At 37.4% G+C, this 20,385-nt stretch overlaps 1 protein-coding gene across 3 annotated transcripts in view; it reads right to left on the bottom strand.

The window, feature by feature from the left end:
• The window catches only part of MALRD1 (MAM and LDL receptor class A domain containing 1), a 619,714-nt gene that overhangs the window by 326,781 nt on the left and 272,548 nt on the right, over window positions 1–20,385 (bottom strand). The window lies entirely within an intron of this gene.

The raw sequence follows: 20,385 nt of genomic DNA, 5'->3' as shown, positions 1-20,385 counted from the left end.
ACATGCAAGTTACCTATATAACTAACATTTCATCTAGATTAGCAAACTGTGAACACAGAATTGTTCAGAGTATTCTTTTATTATCCTTTTAGGGTCCATGGCATCTGTAATGGTGTTCCCTATTTCACTTCTGATATTAATAATTTGCAGAAAACATTTAATTACTTGTAGTAGGTCATATAAAAAACTTTGATACTGAGGGTGTATGAATTGAATTACCAAAGAAATAGTATACTTCCTTTTGACATTTACAGAAACACTGAGTAGTGTGAGTGGTACAGGATGAAAATCTTCTACCCGAAATAATTTTATCACACAAGTATCTATGTTGTTAAACATTCTAGTGTACGAACAGCTCCTACACAGTGAGTCTTCTGGTCAGTTGAGGGTAAGGGTTCCCTATATTTTTAATGACTCTCAGAGCAGACCCAGAAAATTAATGGAAAGAGCAAAGTTCATGAAGAAGAAAGCCTGGATCAAGATCTTCATCTGAATTAAACAGCAGGTGTAAATCACAATTTATTTCTACAGTCCTATGTTACATAAACTCCAACATGACAAGTTAAGCTTCTATTACAAAAATTATAAAATTACTAAAATTAAGAGAAAAAACTAGGAAAACATGCCTTCTATCTTGTGGTAATGTAATAGCAGATAAGCAAAGAATAAAACCATTTAGATATTCTAACTTATATGCCAATGTTCCGTATTTATTTATTTATTTATTTATTTATTTATTTATTTATTTATTTATTGAGACAGAGTCTTCTGGCTCTGTCACCCAGGCTGGAATGTAGTAGCATGATTTCAGCTTACTGCAATCTCTGCCTCCCAGGTTCAAGTTATTCTCCTGCCTCAGCCTCTGGAGCAGCTGGGACTACAGGTGTGTGCCACCATGCTCAGCTACTTTTTTGTATTTTTCAGTAGAGACGGGGTTTCATCATGTTAGCCAGGATGGTTTCGATCTCCTGAACTCCTAATCCACCTACCTCGACCTCCCAAAGTGTTGGGATTACAGGCGTGACCCACCTTGCACAGCCCACCAATGCTCCCTTTACTATACCCATTTCGCTCCTTTTCTCTCTAAGACACACACACGCTTCAACCTACCAAATAATATCAAATGTCATCGCATGCATCACACTATATTACAAGTAGATCAGGCCTGCTGTGAATGTCAGATTTCCATGTATTTTTATAGGTATTCAGGAAAAGACATCAAAACAACATATTGTGAGGATGATTTAGAGTTTTTGAATTTTTCTTAACATAATAAAGTCTGAGACTCTTGCATCATTAAAACAATCCTTAATTGTTAAAGCCAGGCAGCATTCAAGAGAACAGACACATTCTTGACATTAAGGGCAGAGACTGGAGGAGTGTTTTGAAGTTCAATTATCTACAAGCTATTTCTCAAATATATACACATCTGAATATATACACGAACAAATTTTGTAGTGGCACTGGTGAAAAATAATGCTTTAATATGTATCACAAAATCTGCTAAAACTTCACTCAGTTGGAAATATAATTTCTTCCCCAAACTCTCATGTTGCTTTTTGTTCCATAATATTAATGATAACTCATTTCATTTTGTTGTATTTTATTTTATTTTTTGAGATGGAGTCTCACTCTGCCACCCAGGCTGAAGTGCAGTGGTACTTCCTTCTTGTCTTCCCTTCTTCAGGTAGAGGAGCTAATAAAATCACTCCTTGCTTTACTTCAAAGGTGGTAGCCCCCATGAATCTCTGGGGGCAAGTTACCTGGCAGATGAGGGTTGATGTGGGTCACAGTTAGGGGATGAAGTTCAGATGTTTGTTATAAGGTTTTGTGGGAGCTGGAAACTGCTGGTGATAAAACCACATATAAAAGGTATACAATCTGGATAAATCGACTTAGTGCAAACAGTCTTTTCACAAGAGAAGGAGTTCCTTGCTTGGATATTAAGGTCAATTAGAATAGTGTATCAGCACTTTGGGAGGCCTAGGTGGTTTGATCATTTGCAGTCAGGAGTTTGAGACCAGCCTGACCAACATGGTGAAACCTCGTCTCTACTAAAATGCAAAACTTTAGCCCGATGTGGTGGTGGGCACCTGTAATCTCAGCTACTTGGGAGGTGGAGAATCACTTGAATCCAGGAGGCAGAGGTTGCAGTGAGCTGAGATCACTCCATTGCACCTTAGCCTGGCAACAGAGTGGGACTCCATCTAAAAAAAAAAAAAAGAATAATATATCAACTCTCAACCCCTTAGCTTTCAAATGTTTTTATCCTCCGTTGTTTGCTCAAATAGTGCACAATATCAAAGAACATCCACCCAGTTGGTGTGAGGGAAACAATTTGTGATGTCTGAAACCCCCCGCTCCTCCCCGTCCCACATTAGCAGTATTTTGCATCTGCACATGTAATTGGTTCTTAAGGGGCTCCTCAGAGAAGCAGGAACTCAGTGCAATACAACTTAACCATCTTATTAACCACAGATTCATTAGCCCAGATTAAAAAGGGTAGAAATCTGAGGAAATGAAATATGAGACAGTTATAATTTGAAGAAGCTGAAGGCAAGGAAACGAAGAAATTTCTTCTTCAAATGTTGGCAAATCAGAGCCTGGAGATTTTTCTTTTTCTTTTTTTTTTTTTTTTCGAGACTGACTCTCACTCTGTTACTAGGCTAGAGTGCCGTGGTGTGATCTTGGCTTACTGCAACCTCTGCCCTCCCAAGTTCAAACCATTCTCCTGCCTCGACCTCCGAAGTAGCTGGGATTACAGGTGTGTGCCACAACACCTGGCTAATTTTTGTACTTTGAATAGAGATGGGGTTTCACCATGTTGGCCATGATTGTCTAGCTCTCTTGACCTCATGATCCACCTGCCTTGACCTCTCAAACTGCTGGGATTACAGGTGTGAGCCACCACCCCTGGCCACCTGAATATTTTTCTTTTCGGAAACTTTTTAATTGTAAATTCAAGTTCCTAAATGGTTTACAGGATTGACTAGTCTGGTTTTGTTTGTTTTAATTTTTTCTTAGTTGTAAGTTTCATTAGTGTGTGACTTTCAAGGAAGGAAATGGTCTCTCTCCTTATAACAAGGAACCAATAATTCTCAAATCTTATAACAATGGTTCTCAACCAGTTATGTGTCAAAATAATCACTATAACTTAAAAAATATATACAGATAAAAAGGTCAAGCCTGAGACCTTCCAACTTAGTATGAGAGCATGGCAGGTGGCAGTATGGGGAGGATATCTGTCCTCATCCAGAGCCTTACAGATGATTTTGGTATATCAACAAGATTAAGCTCTATTACCTTCAACCCCAATGTATTGTTCTATAATTAAAGTTTTCTCCCAACTCTCTCTCTCGCTCTCTCACCACCAGAGAAAAAAATCCTTTCTCTATCATAAACACACTAGATCAAGCCATACCATCTTATATCTGGGTATACATTAGCTGTATACCCAGATATAAGGAACTTTTCATTCCTCTAGAGTTGCTATTGGTAAATTTCACCTTGGTATTTACTGAGAAACATTATTTTAAAACCTGAAACATTAAAATTATCTATTATACCTATTTTGGGGAATATTGAAAGTATATCAATGGAAAATTTTATCATATTCACAACTAAGATAAGTTGTATTTCTACTGACCTAGTTATTGGCTATGGTGATGAGTGTTCAATCACATCACAAGGTTATTTTCTTTTCTCACTGGTCAGTAAGAAGCTTGTAGCCAAATTTTCAGTCTACCTGTAGAAAATGTGCAGGATCATAGCACTACGTGGCCCATTTTACTTTGTGACCATTCCTCCACAATGTATTATCATTGCACTGTGGTAAAGACTAATGTTTTCCCCCTATATCTGTCCTTTGCTTCTGATTTACAGTTCTTAGGTGGATACATGGCTGCCCAGAATGAAATCCATTTCCCAGGAAACTGCAGTAAGGTCACGCTACTAGGTTCTGGCTAATATGTAACACCGCAGGTCCTGTGATGACCTCCAGAAACTTTTCGTAAAGGATAACTGGCATGTACCTGTAGGCCAGTTTCTTTATCCCTTCATCTACCTTGCTACCCAGAAGGTGCATACCACCATGGTGGATCCTGAAAAGTGAGGACTGTTAAGAGCTGCCCAGGACACTGAGTCAGTTAAATCTTGATTCCATGAACCTTCAGTGTATATGTGTGTGTGTGTGTGTGTGTGTGTGTGTGTGTGTGTGTGCACATGTGCTAAACCACATGTATGTCATTTAAGTGATACTTCAAATCACTCACACAATAAGATGTGATACTAAATAAAATCATAAAACTGCTTCAAATATTTGCATAGAACTTCAGGAAATAAACTAAATAGGTTTGTTATTGCTTGTAGAAAGCAGCCTATAGTAATTGTGCTGCTGGGCTTTGTACCAACCATCAGATCTTTAATGGGAACATTTATCATGTAAACTATTACACTGAAAATTTTAATTTATCTGAAACAAGCTATGGCATTAATATGAATTGAAATCTGAACTGTATACTCTAGCAAGATTATATAGTATAATTTCTAGAATATTAAAATATTCTATGTATCACAAGAAAATAGATTTCTATATCAGTACTTTGTTGTAATATGCATGCAGTCTAAATTACTAAGGCATTTAAAAAACTGTAGTGTGTTTTTATATATGCAGTCTAAGTCATTGAAAACATTTAAAAAGTAGCTAATGTATGCACATATTTAAATAAACTTTCTTTGGAAGGCAATAAAGATGCCAAAATTAAAGTCCCCTCACAAATAGCCGCTTAAACAATTTCCCAGTGCAAATAGTAATTTATGCTAACTGAGTAGTAAAGAACTGCATCTCTTGGCCGGGCACAGTGGCTCACGCCTGTAATCCCAGCACTTTGGGAGGCCGAGACAGGAGGATCACGAGGTCAAGAGATTGAGACCATCCTGGTCAGCATGGTGAAACCCCGTCTCTACTAAAAATACAAAAAATTAGCTAGGCACGGTGGCGCATGCCTGTAATCCCAGCTACTCAGGAGGCTGAGGCAGGAGAATTGCCTGAACCCAGGAGGCGGAGGTTGCGGTGAGCCGAGATCGGCTATTGCACTCCAGCCTGGGTAACAAGAGCGAAACACCATCTCAAAAAAAAAAAAAAAAAAAAAAACTGTATCTCTTTGAGTTCTATTGCTTTTGTACTATTCAGGGTGAGAGAGTAACAGACCAGTCACAAATTGTTGTGAATTGATAAATGTGTGTTCTTGTATGTCTAGTGCAAATCTAACCAGAAGAAAATTGCAGTTTTTCAGATTTGAAGCTGAAGTCTGGGTTACACCCATGAAACTAAAATCTGTCAAAGCTTCTTGGTTAATTGACCTTTGCAATTTTTAGAAAAACACTGTAATATCCAGCCTATTGATCCAAGAACAACCCAAAGTGAAGAATAGCACATACGCAAGTATAAATGTGTGAGAAACTCAACAACGACAAGGCACGTTCTTAGAATGTTATCTAGAAATGTTTTTCCTCTTGTTTCATGTTGTCATTTTTTTCCTTCCTCCACCCCTTCCTTCTCTCCCTTCTTCCCTTTCCTACTCCTTCCTTCCTTCTTATCTTTTTTTTTTGTATTTAGCATTTGCTGAAATACAAGGAGGAAACATTGTGGGAAAAAATAAGATCAACTTTTAATTTTCTGCTCTGTTTACTGAAATTTCATCAATGAATTATTTTTGTCTCTGAAAATGTAAATTCACATTTTTCTAAGACTTTTCATCTTTAAAAAGTCCACTTAAGAATAAGCATGGCCAGGGACTTTCATTCACATGAATATCCATATTTATGTAATTAATTATCTCCACATAGATTATTTATGAGGACTATAATGATAGTGAAAAATATCTTAACTGATTAGTAATCTCATAGTCTTCAGAAACCTGCTGAGCTTTTAAAAACGACACCAGTCTTATATATTCATTATACATAACCCCTCTTATCCAGTTAAATTTGCCTTTAATTTATATTTTTATTAAAGTAATACATAAATGGAGTTTTAAAAATTGAATATTGGCCAGGCATGATGGCTCACATCTGTAATCCGAGCACTTTGGGAGGCTAAGGCAGGCAGATCACTTGAGGTCAGAAGTTTGAGACCATCCTGGCCAACATGGTGAAACTCTTTCTCTATTAAAAATACAAAATTAGCTGAGCATGGTGATGGGTGTCTCTAATCCCAGCTACTCAGAAGGCTGAGGCAGAAGAATTGCTTGAACCCAGGAGGTGGAGGTTGCAGTGAGCTGAGATCACACCACTGCACTCCAGCCTGAAAGACTACCTCTTGTAGAGAGCAAAACTACATCTCAAAAAACAAACCAACAACTGGATATTATTTCAAGACACCTATGCCTCATCCTACAGTAACTCTATGTACACTTTGGACAAAATCATTTTTAACATCTTTATCTATTTTTCTGATATTGTCTGCATGTGTCTAAATAAGATATTTATAATGCTAACTTTTCAATTTGAGGTATAATCTATTACCTTTGTCCTATGAGGATTAAGAATAGAGGTCTTAGGCTATTTCTTTCCCCAAGATATATACTTTTCTCCCCTCAACAATCCAAGACTTGTTACAATTTTTGTTTAAATGTATATTCAGTGTTCATATAACTATATAAATATTGCCATTAACTTAGTCATATACTATGTTATGACTATATTTAAGTTCTCATACAACTATTATTTGTCTTGTTTTTTTTCCCTATATTTAACTTAATTGTATAACTCAGTTACAGAACTCCTCTAAATAAATCAATTAGCTGATGCAATTGTTCATTTATATGTGTTCTGAAACACATCCTTCAGTTTATGACTCCAGACCCAAGCTGAATGAGCTGCCCTTTAGACCTTATGTATACTCGTATCTGTGGGAATTCCCTTTGCCTTTCCCATTCATTTATTTAAGAAGTACTTACTGAGCTCCAGCTATGATCCAGACAGTAAGCAAAGCAATTAACAACTTATCCCTAGCACCATGATGCTGAAATTTTAATGAGAGAAAATACAAAATAATTATGTAAATATATGTTTCATACATGCCTATACATATGCACATAATACATACTATGAGTGAATATAATTATAGGAACAAATGCTTTGAAAAGACTATTATAGAACAATGCCTTTCAGAAATATATATGCAAAAATTTCAACGAACTATGATTAGCTAAAATCTAGCAATATGAGAGTGAGGAGGGATGGGTAGGCATCCAGCTGCCATAATGAAGACATTTAAGTTCTTGGAACAAATATACAAAAAACGGAAATCTGTCATATTTAAAGTAGAAAGGCTGTAGAGATATTTAGGTTATTTGCTATTAGATTCATGAACAGAAGATAAGTACTTTTTAAATATCCATGGGTAGCAGAAAAGAAACAGAGCTTTCAGACCTTAAAAGGCTCAGTTCATCCCTGGCCATTCAGAGATCCGAAGTCTCACAAATCCAAGTGCTGACCAAATATATACACCACCATCTCCCATGGAGAACTTAGAGTATAGCCCCCACTTATATACTGCTAGTTTTGTGTTCCCGAAAGTCAGACGTCCTGCTTATAGAAATGAAATGCTATATCCTAGAGGCAATTTCCCATTATAATTATAGTAATTATTATATTTTAATCTTTTTAAATTTCCCATTATATAAATGAGGATAATTACAATGTATTACATATCTACCATCATTCTCATCTAAGTTCTTAAAATGCACATGAAATCCAGTGAAATGAATATGATGTCTATCAGTGTGATGAGCTGGTTCTTTGGGTCTTCACTGCTGTCTTCTTTAGACTAACATTACGTGTTCATATAAACAAACTTGGTAGTGAACACCTCAGTTAGATTTTTCCAATAGTTCTTTATTTTTTTTCATCTACTTCATCAAAGCCAGCTCTCCTTGGTCGAAATCCTTTATTCTTTTACCTTTCCCTACATTGTGATATGTGTTTTTTCACTTGCTTTGCTTTCCTCTCCACAATTTTCTCCAATGCTTTCTCAACTTCTGGGGCTATTTATAGTTCTAGTTAGAAAAAATATGACTACACAGGAAAAACAATGGTGAAATTTATTTGGAAGAACTGTGCAATAAAGTATTGGTCCACAGTGTATCTGATGCTGTGCTGTTTTTCTTCCGCTTCCAGCAACACCCATGATGAGTATCCTCCATTTCTACTCCACAAAATCTTTAAAATGTCTTTGTCTATCAGTTTGGAGTGGAACCTGTATTTAGAATGGAACTTGCGATTTTTCTTGCACAAAATACTGCATGAAAATTAGCCTAGTGAGTTTGGGGTGATGTCAATATGTATTTCCAATACATCAACTTCTCTGAATCTCAGTTTTGTTTTATAAGGTTTTCTAGGTTCAAAACTATAATCTGTTCTTCATCTCCTTCAACTATCAGTGGCCATCATGTCAATTCTATCTCTGGATCTTTATTTTGACTCCTCTCTCTTCTTCATTTCTTATTATGAATAATCAATTAAGGCATCACATTTAGCAATTAGACATTTTAGGTATTTTTTGAAAGCTATTTTTTTATTCTCAAAAGAACAGGGAGGCAAAGGAGATCTGAACCTTTGCTTTGAGTAGTGAATACAACATGAGGAAAAAAGAAGAGCAAGTATAAAATATGCTTTTAAGAAATGTTAACATGTATATAGTTTAATTTCATAGCCTCCTTAGCAGGAATAAAGAGAGGCAAAAAAAAAAAAAGTAACACCAAACACCAACCATATGCCGTGCATTGTTCAAGAAGTGCTATATGTTACTATCGGATTTATTTTTCAAATCACTCAGCAGTAGATTCCAATAGTCCCAATTTTACAGAAAATACAGATAGGAATTAGAGAGATTAAGTAGACTATCTGACATTACACAGTTAGTAAGCAATGTCAAGATCCAAGTTTATGTCTTTAAATCTCAGAACGTAACACAAGTGCTCTGCACTCAACAGCATGCATAGGTTTCACTAAATCACTGAGCCACATACAACCAGCCAGATATTCCTAACTCAGGACTCTGAATGAGTTGCTGCGCCAGCATTCTCTTCACTAAGTACTAGTTTTAAAGCACTGCTAAATATTTCGGGGAAATGAATGACCTGAAGGATGAACTAATCTATTCAGTCCTCATTGTTTTACATACATTTGTTTAAAGAAGTTTGATTATGTTATATCCCAAAATAGATATATTAAATAATTCCTACTTGGAAGTAGCTGCGGTGATTAAGTTCTCTCTCTTACAAACATGCGCGTGCACGTGCACATGTGCACACACACACACACACACACACACGACTTGACCCCTGCCCGAATCGTATATGCATAGGGTTTATTAAATTTTTGTCAATAAGTACAGAAAATGACCATGGTTGAATTTGCATATGGACATTTAAAAGATGAAGGTTGGTTGTCTTTTTCTTATTAAAATTCATTATTTTTTATTGCATTTTAGGTTTTGGGGTACATGTGCAGAACATGCAAGATAGTTGCATAGGCACACACGTGGCAGTGTGTTTTTCTGCCTTCCTCCCTTTCACCCACATTTGGTATTTATCCCCATGCTATCCCTCCCCAGAACCACCCCCGCTGTCCCTCCTCTATTCCCCTCAATAGACCCCAGTGTGTAGTGCTCTCTTCCCTGTGTCCATGTGTTCTCATTGTTCATCACCCACCTATGAGTGAGAATATGCGGTATTTCATTTTCTGTTCTTGTGTCAGTTTGCTGAGAATTATATTCTCCAGATTCATCCATGTCCCTACAAAGGACACGAACTCATCATTTTTGATTGCTGCATAATATTCCATGGTGTATATGTGCCACATTTTCCCAGTCCAGTCTATCATTGATGGGCATTTGGGTTGGTTCCAGGTCTTTGCTATTGTAAACAGTGCTGCAATGAACATTCATGTGCATGTGTCCTTATAGTAGAACAATTTATAGTCCTTTGGATATATACCCAGTAATGGGATTGCTGGGTCAAATGGAATTTCTATTTCTAGGTCCTTGAGGAATTGCCACAGTCTTCCACAATGGTTGAACTAATTTACACTCCCACCAACAGTGTAAAAGTGTTCCTATTTCTCCACATCCTCTCCAGCATCTGTTGTCTCCAGATTTTTTAATGATCACCATTCTAACTGGCGTGAGATGGTATCTCAATGTGGTTTTGATTTGCATCTCTCTAATGACCAGTGATGATGAGCATTTTCTCATATGTTTGTTGGCCTCATGTATGTCTTCTTTAGTAAAGTGTCTGTTCATATCTTTTGCCCATTTTTGAATGGGCTTGTTTGTTTTTTTTTTCTTGTAAATCTGTTTGAGTTCTTTGTAAATTCTGGATATCAGCCCTTTGTCAGATGGGTAAACTGCAAAAATTTTTTCCCATTCTGTTGGTTGCCCATTCACGTTAGTGACTGTTTCTTTTGCCGTGCAGAAGCTGTGGAGTTTCATTAGGTACCATTTGTCTATTTTGGCTTTTGTTGCCAATGCTTTTGGTGTTTTGGTCATGAAGTCCTTGCCTACTCCTATGTCCTGAATAGTTTTGCCTAGATTTTGTTCTAGGGTTTTTATGGTCCCAGGTCTTATGTTTAAGTCTTTAAACCAGCTGGAGTTAATTTTAGTGTAAGGTGTCAGGAAGGGGTTTAGTTTCTGCCTTCTGCACATGGCTAGGCAGTTTTCCCACCACCATTTATTAAACAGGGAATCCTTTCCCCATTGCTTGTTTTTGTCAGGTTTATCAAAGATTGTATGGTTGTAGGTATGTTGTGTTGTCTCTGATGCCTCTGTTCTGTTCCATTGGTCTATATCTCTGTTTTGGTAACAGTACCATGCTGTTTTGATTACTGTAGCCTTGTAGTATAGTTTGAAGTCCGGTAGTGTGATGCCTCCTGCTGTGTTCTTTTTGCTTAGAATTGACTTGGCTATGCGGGCTCTCTTTTGGTTCCATATGAAGTTCAAGGTGGTTTTCCAGTTCTGTGAAGAAAGTCAGTGGTAGCTTGATGGGGATAGCGTTGAGTCTGTAAATTACTTTGGGCAGTATGGCCATTTTCACGATATTGATTCTTCCTAACCATGAACATGGAATGTTTCTCCATCTTTTTGTGTCCTCTCTTATTTCGTTGAGCAGTGGTTTGTAGTTTTCCTTGAAGAGGTCCCTTACATTCCTTGTAAGCTGTATTCCTGGGTATTTTATTCTCTTTGTAGCAATTGTGAATGGTAGTTCGTTCTTGATTTGGGTCTCTTTACGTCTGTTGTTGATGTATAGGAATGCTTGTGATTTTTGCACATTGATTTTATATCTTGAGACTTTGCTGAAGTTGCTTATCAGTTTCAGGAGTTTTTGGGCTGAGACGATGGGGTCTTCTAGATGTACTATCATGTCGTCTGCAAATAGAGACTATTTGGCTTCCTCCTTTCCTATTTGAATACCCTTTATTTCTTTTTCTTGCCTGATTGCTCTGGCTAGAACTTCCAGTCCTATATTGAATAAGAGTGGTGAGAGAGGGCATCCTTGTCTAGTGCCAGATTTCAAAGGGAATGCTTCCAGTTTTTGCCCATTCAGTATGACATGGCTTTTGGTTTGTCATAAATAGCTTTTATTATTTTGAGATACGTTCCATCAATACCATTTATTGAGGGTTTTTAGCATAAAGGGCTGTTGAATTTTGTCAAAGGCCTTCTCTGTGTCAATTGAGATAACCATGTGGTTTTTGTCTTTGGTTCTGTTTATGTGGTGAATTACATTTATAGACTTGCGTATGTTGAACCAGCCTTGCATCCCTGGGATGAATCCTACTTGATCATGATGGATAAGCTTTTTGATGTGCTGTTGCAATCGGCTTGCTAGTATTTTATTGAAGATTTTTGCGTCTATGTTCATCATGGATATTGGCCTGAATTTTCTTTTCTTGTTGAGTCTCTGCTGGGTTTTGGTATCAGGATGATGTTGGTCTCATAAAATGATTTGAGAAGAATTCCCTCTCTTTGGATTATTTGGAATAGTTTCAGAAGGAATGGTACCAGCTCCTCTTTGTGGGTCTGGTAGAATTTGGCTGTGAACCCATCTGGACTTGGGCTTTTTTTGTGTGGTAGGCTCTTAATTGCTGCCTCAACTTTAGACCTTGTTATTGGTCCATTCATAGTTTTGGCTTCCTTAGGCTTGGGAGGACACAAGTGTCCAGGAATTTATCCATTTCTTCCAGGTTTACTAGTTTATGTGCATAGAGTTGTTTGTATTATTCTCTGATGATGGTTTGAATTTCTGTGGACTCTGTGGTGATTTCCCCTTTATTGTTTTTTATTGCATCTATTTGGTTATTCACTTTTTCTTTTTTATCAGTCTGGCTAGTGGTCTGTCTATTTTGTTGATCTTTTCAAAAAACCAGCTCTTGGATTTATTGATTTTTTGAAGGGTTTTTCATGTCTCTATCTCCTTCAGTTCTGCTCTGATCTTAGTTATTTCTTGTCTTCTGCTAGGTTTTGAGTTTTTTTGATCTTGTTCCTCGAGCTCTTTCAATTTTGATGGTACGGTGTGAATTTTGGGTCTCTCCACTCTTCTCATGTGGGCACTTATTGCTATATATATTTTCCTCTAGAGACTGCTTTAAATGTGTCCCAGAGATTCTAATATGTTGTGTCTTCATTCTCACTGGTTTTGAAGAACTCCTTTATTTCTGCCTTCATTTCATTGTTTATCCAATCAACATTCAAGAGTCAGTTGTTCTGTTTCCATGAAGCTGTGCAGTTCTGAGTTAGTTTCTAAATTCTGAGTTCTAACTTGATTGCACTTTGGTCTGAGAGACTGTTTGTTATGATTTCAGTTGTTTTGCATTTGCTGAGGAGTGCTTTACTTCCAATTATGTGGTCAATTTTAGAGTAGGTGTGATGTGGTGCTGAGAAGAATGTATATTCTGTGGCTTTGGGGGTGGAGAGTTCTGTAAATGTCTATCAGGTTTGCTTGTTCCAGGTCTGAGTTCAAGCCCTGGATATCCTTGTTAATTTTCTGTCTGGTTGATTGGTCTAATATTGACAGTGGAGTGTTAAAGTCTCCCACTATTATTGTGTGGGAGTCTAAGTCTCTTTTGAAGTCGTTAAGAACTTACCTTATATATCTGGGTGCTCCTGTATTGGGCCCATATATATTTAGGATCATTAGCTCTTCTTGTTGTATCGATCCTTTTACCATTATATAATGTCCTCGTCTCTTTTGATCTTTGTTGCTTTAAAGTCTATTTTATCAGAGATGAGAATTGCAACTCCTGCTTTTTTTTGCTCTCCATTTGCTTGGTAAGTCTTCCTCCATCCCTTTATTTTGAGCCTCTTTGTATCCTTGCCTGTGAGATGGGTTTCCTGATATAGCACACTGAGGGGTTTTGGCTTTTTATCCGATTTGCCAGTCTGTGTCTTTTGATTGGTGCATTTAGCCCATTTACATTTAGGGTTAATATTGTTATGTGTGACTTTGATACTGCTATTTTGATGCTAGCTGGCTGTTATGCCCATTAGTTGATGCAGATTCTTCATTTTGTTTATGCTCTTTAGCATTTGGTATGTTTTTGGAATGGCTTGTACTGGTTGTTCCTTTCTATGTGTAGTGCCTGTTTCAGGAGCTCTTGTAAAGCAGGCCTGGTGGTGACAAAATCTCTGAATACTTGCTTGTTTGCAAAGGATTTTATTTTTCCTTCACTTATGAAGCTCAGTTTGGCTGGATATGAAATTCTGGGTTGAAAGTTCTTTTCTTTAAGGATGTTGAATATTGGCCCCCACTCTCTTCTGGCTTGTAGGGTTTCTGCCGAGAGATCTGCTGTGAGTCTAATGGGCTTCCCTTTGTGGGTGACCCGACCTTTCTCTCTGGCTGCCCTTAGCATTTTCTCCTTCATTACAACCCTGGTAAATCTGACGATTATGTGCCTTGGGGTTGCTCTTCTTGCAGAATATCTTTGTGGTGTTCTCTGTATATCCTGGACTTGAATATTGGCCTGCCTAGCTAGGTTGGGGAAATTTTTCTGGATAATATCCTGAAGAGTATTTTCCAGCTTGGATTCATCCTCTTTGTCACATTCTGGTACACCTATCAAATGTAGATTAGGTCTCTTCACATAGTCCCACATTTCTTGGAGACTTTGTTCATTCCTTTTTGAGCTTTTTTCTCTAATCTTGGCTTCTCGTTTTATTTCATTGAGTTGATCTTTGACTTCTGATATCCTTTCTTCTGCTTGGTCAATTTGGCTGTTGAAACTTGTGCATGCTTCGTGAAGTTCTTGTGTTGTGTTTTTCAGCTCCTTCAATTCACTCCTATTCCTCTCTAAGTTGTCCATTCTTGTTATCATTTCCTCAAATATTTTTTCAATGTTCTTAGTTTCTTTGCATTGATTTAGAACATGTTCTTTTAGCTCATGGAAGTTTGTCATTACTCACCTTCTGAAGTCTGATTCCGTCATTTCATCACACTCATTCTCCATCCAGCTTTGTTCCCTTGCTGGTGAGGAGTTTTGGTCCTTTGTAGGAGGCAAGATGTTCTGGTTTCAGGTGTTTTCCTCCTTTTTGCACTGGTTTCTTCCCATCTTTGTGGATGTATCCACCTGTCTTCTGAGTGGTTGCTGATTTTCCGATTGGGTCTCTGAGAGGACGTCCAGATTGTTGATGATGAAGTATTTCTGTTTCTTAGTTTTCCTTCTAACAGCCTGGCCCCACTGCTGTCAGACTGCTGAGATCCACTCCAGGCCCTGCTTGCCTGGGGAACTCCTGTAGCAGCTGTGGAACTGTGAGGGTTGCTACCAGATTATTCTTCTGCTATCTTTGTCCCTGAATGATGCCCACCTAATGTCAGTCTGATCAGTCCTTTGTGAGGTGACTCTTTGGAAATATGGGGGTCAGAGAGCTGCTTGAGGAGACAGTCTGAACTTTATCAGAGCTCTAGTGCTAAACTGTGAGCTCTGTTGTTCATTCAGGGCTACTAGGCAGGTACATTTAAGTCTGCTGCAGCAGAACTCATAAAGCCCCCTTTTTTTTCCTCAGGTGCTCTATCCCGGGGAGTGAAGGCTTTTTTTTATGAGTATCTGTTGCACTTTCCTGCCCAGCGAGGAGGCAGTCTAGTCACTGCCTGCCTGTAGTGGCTATCATGAGCTGCCGTGGGCTCCACCCTGTTGCCGTTGGCTCCACCCTGCTGCAGTGTGTAATTCCCTGTAGCCCTGTTTATATGGGTGTGGTTAGAACTGCAGTGGCTATGGTGGCCCACCTCCATAGTGGTGGACTCTCTCTGTTATGGTGGGTTGCCTCGGCAATGGCAGGCTGCGTCAGCAATGGCAGCATATCTCCGTAGGGGTCGCATGCCTCGGTGGTGGCGGATGCCCCTCCCTCACCGAGCTGCACTGTCCTGGGTTCAGCTGTGCTTGCCGTGAAACTCTCAACCCCAAGCATTTCCAATTGCTGTTTTGTTTGTTTTTGTGAGGGTGGGACCTGCCGAGCCTGATCACCTGGCTCCCTGCCTCAGAGCCATTTTTTTTTTTTCTTTTTTTAGGTTGAACAGTTGACTCTCTCCCAGGTGTTCCAGTCGCCTACTGCAAGGGCTCCGGGATCTGTGTGATTTCCCATGCAGTGACCCACTGCACCGGCTCAAACCACGATGCTGCCCATGAATCTCCTGGCCTGGTTTTCTGTTTAAGTCCCGTTTAATCAGATGAATGTGCTAATCTGCCTTCTGAAATCTCCAATTGCCTGTTTAACAGGGCAACTAAACCAGTGTATTTTGTATGGAGTGTCACTGTGCTGTGGCCTCAGCCCTAACAGCCGCGCCGGCCCAAACTGCTGCGCTGGCGGCCAGTGGGGCTCTTACACCTGGGAATCTCCTAGTCTGTGGACAATAAAGATCCATACGGAAATGTGGTGTCCACTCACCCTCTGCAGATTAACTAGGAGCTGCAATCCTGAGTTGGTCCTACAGCACCATCTTCCCAGTCCCCCCCTAAAATTAATTATTTTTATCCTTCATCATTTAGCAATTAACAAAACTGCCATCAAAATAAGCTCTTAAATATGACTAATAGGGACTTAATAATAATTTAATATTACTTTTGCTAATAAAGCCCTGGGTCTATTTTCATTAATTAGAATCACTGATTCCAGATTCTGCTTGCATCTTCCTAAATATATACATATTTCCCTCTTGTCTTTTCTATTTTAAGCTATCCTTGATGGAGTTGTTAGCCTACACATATGAATAGAGATGAAAAGTCTCTGTAAACTAGTCATTTCCAAAAGTTTAATGGATGTCCTTACTGGGTTGGTGAAACATAAGGCCATTTATCCTGGTTTGTTCTGTGCAAATTCTAAGTGTTTTTGCAGTAATGGGAAATTAAGAATCATTAAACATTCCAAAGATACACATACATATACTACTCATGAGCATCAAAAATAAATGACAGGTTTTCAGTAAATAAGACTGAATGGTTATAATGTAATATAAAATAAGGATAGGCTTGTGATATCTGCAAGAAATAAAATTTTGCCAAAACAAATGAAAGAAACATGTTCTTAATAAAATACAAATAAATGAGGTTTTCTGTCAAATGTTTATATCAACAACAGAACACAGGTAAAAATATAAAAAATATAGGATAATGTAAAATGAGATTATTTTTATTGAAAAATATCTACCATATGCCAGATGTTAAATAAATTTCCTGGGCAGTTGCCTCTTATAATTCTTAAGAGCCATGGAGACTAAGAAACACACGGAAATTATCTCTGCTTTATAGATAAGGAAACTCTCTCAGATAAATTGTATAAGATAGCTAATAAGAGGAGAGTCTGATATTAATACTTAATTCACTAGAATATGAATATGGTGTCTATGCTTTCACATTTGACCCTGAGGTGCCATTTTTTGTTTTTTTTCTTTTTTTGAGATGGAGTCTCACTCTGTGGCCCAGGCTGCTGTGCAACGGCAAATATCTCACCAAGAAAGATGTCCTGTAACTTATCTGTTAATAGTTGGTCTCATGGAGAGCCAGTTCTGGGAGCCATTTCTGGAAGACCTCATTAGAGCTCATTTATCCAACCATTTCAACAATTTACACATATAAAATTCTCTCCATCGAATTGCACTCTGCTGAAAATAGAGTGACTTACATTGTCTATGTTCCAACCCTGACTAACCCCAGTATGTGTGTATGTGTGTGTACATATATATACATGTATATATATATGTATATATATGTACACACACATTTATATACATATACATATATATATATATATATATGTGCACACACATTAATATATATTTTTAGGGAAGGGCATATAGGGAAGGGCACATTTTAAAAAAATGGTAAGTGTTTGAGGTGATGGTTATCCCAATTACCCTGATTTGATCATTGCATATGGCATATAATGCATATATATATATATATGCCCTTCCCTAAAAATATCTGAGACTCCTACAGAGTCTTCTAAACTCACAATGAAGTTAAGGTGTTTCATAATCATTTCACAGCTTGAGTCTCTAAATGAAGATTAGCATTTCACTTTTACCAAAAAAATGGGTAAAGTTTCTGAAGGCACAATTAAAGGTACATCAAGTAGTTTATAGGAAAGTGAACTCTACATGCATTTATTTGTCATCTGCTTCACTTGAATGTAAGCATTACAGCTGAGATAACTATACCTATACTACTTTATCTTACCTCAATTTTTGAAATGCTCCTAACCATAGAAATAAAGTCATTCAGTTGTTTTTCTTGGAGTCTTTCCACTGAAAACATTCCCACAAGTTATCATATTCTATATGAATGTACTTTTTTATTTTAATGTAATCAATTATATTAGTTTAATATAATTAATCTTGTATATTAACTTTTATATTCTTATATTAAATTCTTTCTTGTTTATTCTTTGTTTTCTAGGGCGATTTAATATCCTTTCAATGTAGGTTCATTCTGAGAAAAAATTAAACTAATACTCAAGGTGGTCCACAATTTGGCTCTGTTTCCTTTGTAATATCTCAGATAGCTATATAAAGTGCCCACCTCAGCCAAATTATCACCCACAGCCCACCCTTCAGTCTGCATGACACCATCCCTGTTCTTTCTTATGCCATTTAGCCTGCCTACAACACTCTAAGAAGCATATCCTTCATCTGGTCCTCCAGTGCTCAGATCCCACAGGCCCTGCCTTACATACTGAAGGGATTTTTCCCTCCTATGAGCTCTAAGTGTGGTTCCAAATTCTTGGACATCCTATAAATACATTTCAAATTAGATATCCCCAGCTGAATGTTTTCTTTACTTTTCTCTACAACCTCATAAAAGATTTTTTATTGCTTTTCTCCACATTTCTTTTTATTTGTTCATACTTATACATGTCAAGGGATTCTTTTATTTTTAATCTTTATAGATACACAATAAATATACATACTTAGGGGCATATGTAATATTTTAATAAAAGCATACTATATGTAATGATCAAATCAGGGTAATTGGGATAACCATCACCTCAAACACTTAGCATTTTTTTAAAATGTTGGGAACATTCCAAATCCATTCCTCTAGTTATTTGAAAATATACATAAATTATTGTTCATTATAGTCATCCTACTTTCAACATTGATGGAACTGAATGACATTATGTTAAGTGAAATAAGCCATGCACAGAGTCAAAGAGCACATGTTCTCACTCACATGTGAGAACTAAAAAAATTGATTCCACAAAGGTAGAAAGTAGAATGGTAGTTACCAGAGGCTGGAAAGTGTACTGGGGGGTGGTGGTGGTAAAGAGAGGTTGGGTAATGAGTATAAAAATTTAGTTATACAGAAGGAATACAATTTAATGTTCAGTACTGTATAATGTTTAAATATTTCTCCTGGCATTTAGTTACCTCCTACTCTATATTAAAGTTATTCAGGGATTTTTTTCCTACCCACTTACCATCTTGTGTTATTTTTAAGAACAATTTTTTAAGAACATTTTAAAAAAATAAATATATTCATTAACAATTTTAATACAACCCCTCAAATATTCTGATATTCATGAATTCTGGCATGATTCATGTGAGCCCTTAACTTGATAATTAACATATAATCAACACTATTTTGTACATACTTCAAAATTTTCCTGTTGCATGTTTTCTAAAAAATGACATCATTCAATATTTTACTAGCTTAAGGTCTTAAAATCCCCAAGAAGATTGGTTTGTTTCTCTTGTATCCTATTCAGTAGTTGCTTACTAAATTTTAAAGTGGTTTAATGTTCTTTTAGAAAAAAAAGTGTTGCTCCCTTGAGCCTGGCATGGCAGCTCCTGCCTGTAATTCTCGGATTTTAGTAGGCTGAGGCAGGTGGAGCACTTTGAGCTCAAGAGTTTGAGATCAGCCTGGCCAACATGACAAAAACCTCTCTCCAAAAAAAAAAAAAAAAAAACAGAAAGAAAGAAAACTGTTGCTTCCTCACCAATTGGATCCTAGAAGATTATTTTTTATTATGATCAAATAATTATTCTACAAAGGACCAGGACTTACATAAACCTTTATCTGCCACCAAACGTCCCACACAGAATGAAAGGAAAAGATTTTCCTGGAGAAGTAGAGTAGTCCAGGGCATGTGAATCACCTTTGCATTAAATCCACCTATGTATATTTCCTTTTCACTACTGTCTTAAAATGTTTATTTGCTTTCCTATACACTATTCCACATTGAGTTAGAAGCCCATCAGGCAAAGAACATGTTTAACTAATTGTCAACTGAGAAAGATTTATCTAGAAACTTCGTTGTAACCAAATGAAAACACTCTTTGAAATAAATGGGGAAGGCAGAAATGGCAACAATGCCCATTTCACCTACTATGTTACAAACCAGAGCAAACAAATTAGTTTGTGTTTAATAAAGCATTTTCAAATTGATCAATTATAATAAATATAATTTAAATATTAATGAAACTACACACTTTGTTTTCCACACTAAACTCAGGGTTTAAAAAATTAATATCTGCTAGGCATGGTGGCTCACGCCTATAATTCCAGCACTTTGGGAGGCCAAGGCAGGTGGATCTCTTGAGCCCAGCAGTTTGAGACCAACACAGGCAACAATAGTGAGATCCCATCTCTGCAAAAAAAAAAACAAAAATTAGCCGGGTGTGGTGGAACATGCCTGTGGACCCAGCTATTCAGGAGGCTGAGGTGGGAGGATCAATTGAGCCCAGGAGGAAGAGGTTGCAGTGAGCTCAGACTGCACTAGTGCACTCCAGTCTGGGTGACAGAGCTAGACTCTATCTCAAAAAAAAGAAAAGAAAAGAAAAGAAAAGAAAAGAAAAGAAAAGAAAAGAAAAGAAAAGAAAAGAAAAGAAAAGAAAA

The sequence above is a fragment of the Callithrix jacchus genome, chromosome 7, assembly GCF_049354715.1.
Source record: "Callithrix jacchus isolate 240 chromosome 7, calJac240_pri, whole genome shotgun sequence".
NCBI lineage: Eukaryota > Metazoa > Chordata > Mammalia > Primates > Cebidae > Callithrix > Callithrix jacchus.
Note: the sequence above shows the minus strand (reverse complement) of the source record. Positions and strands in the feature narration are given on the sequence as shown.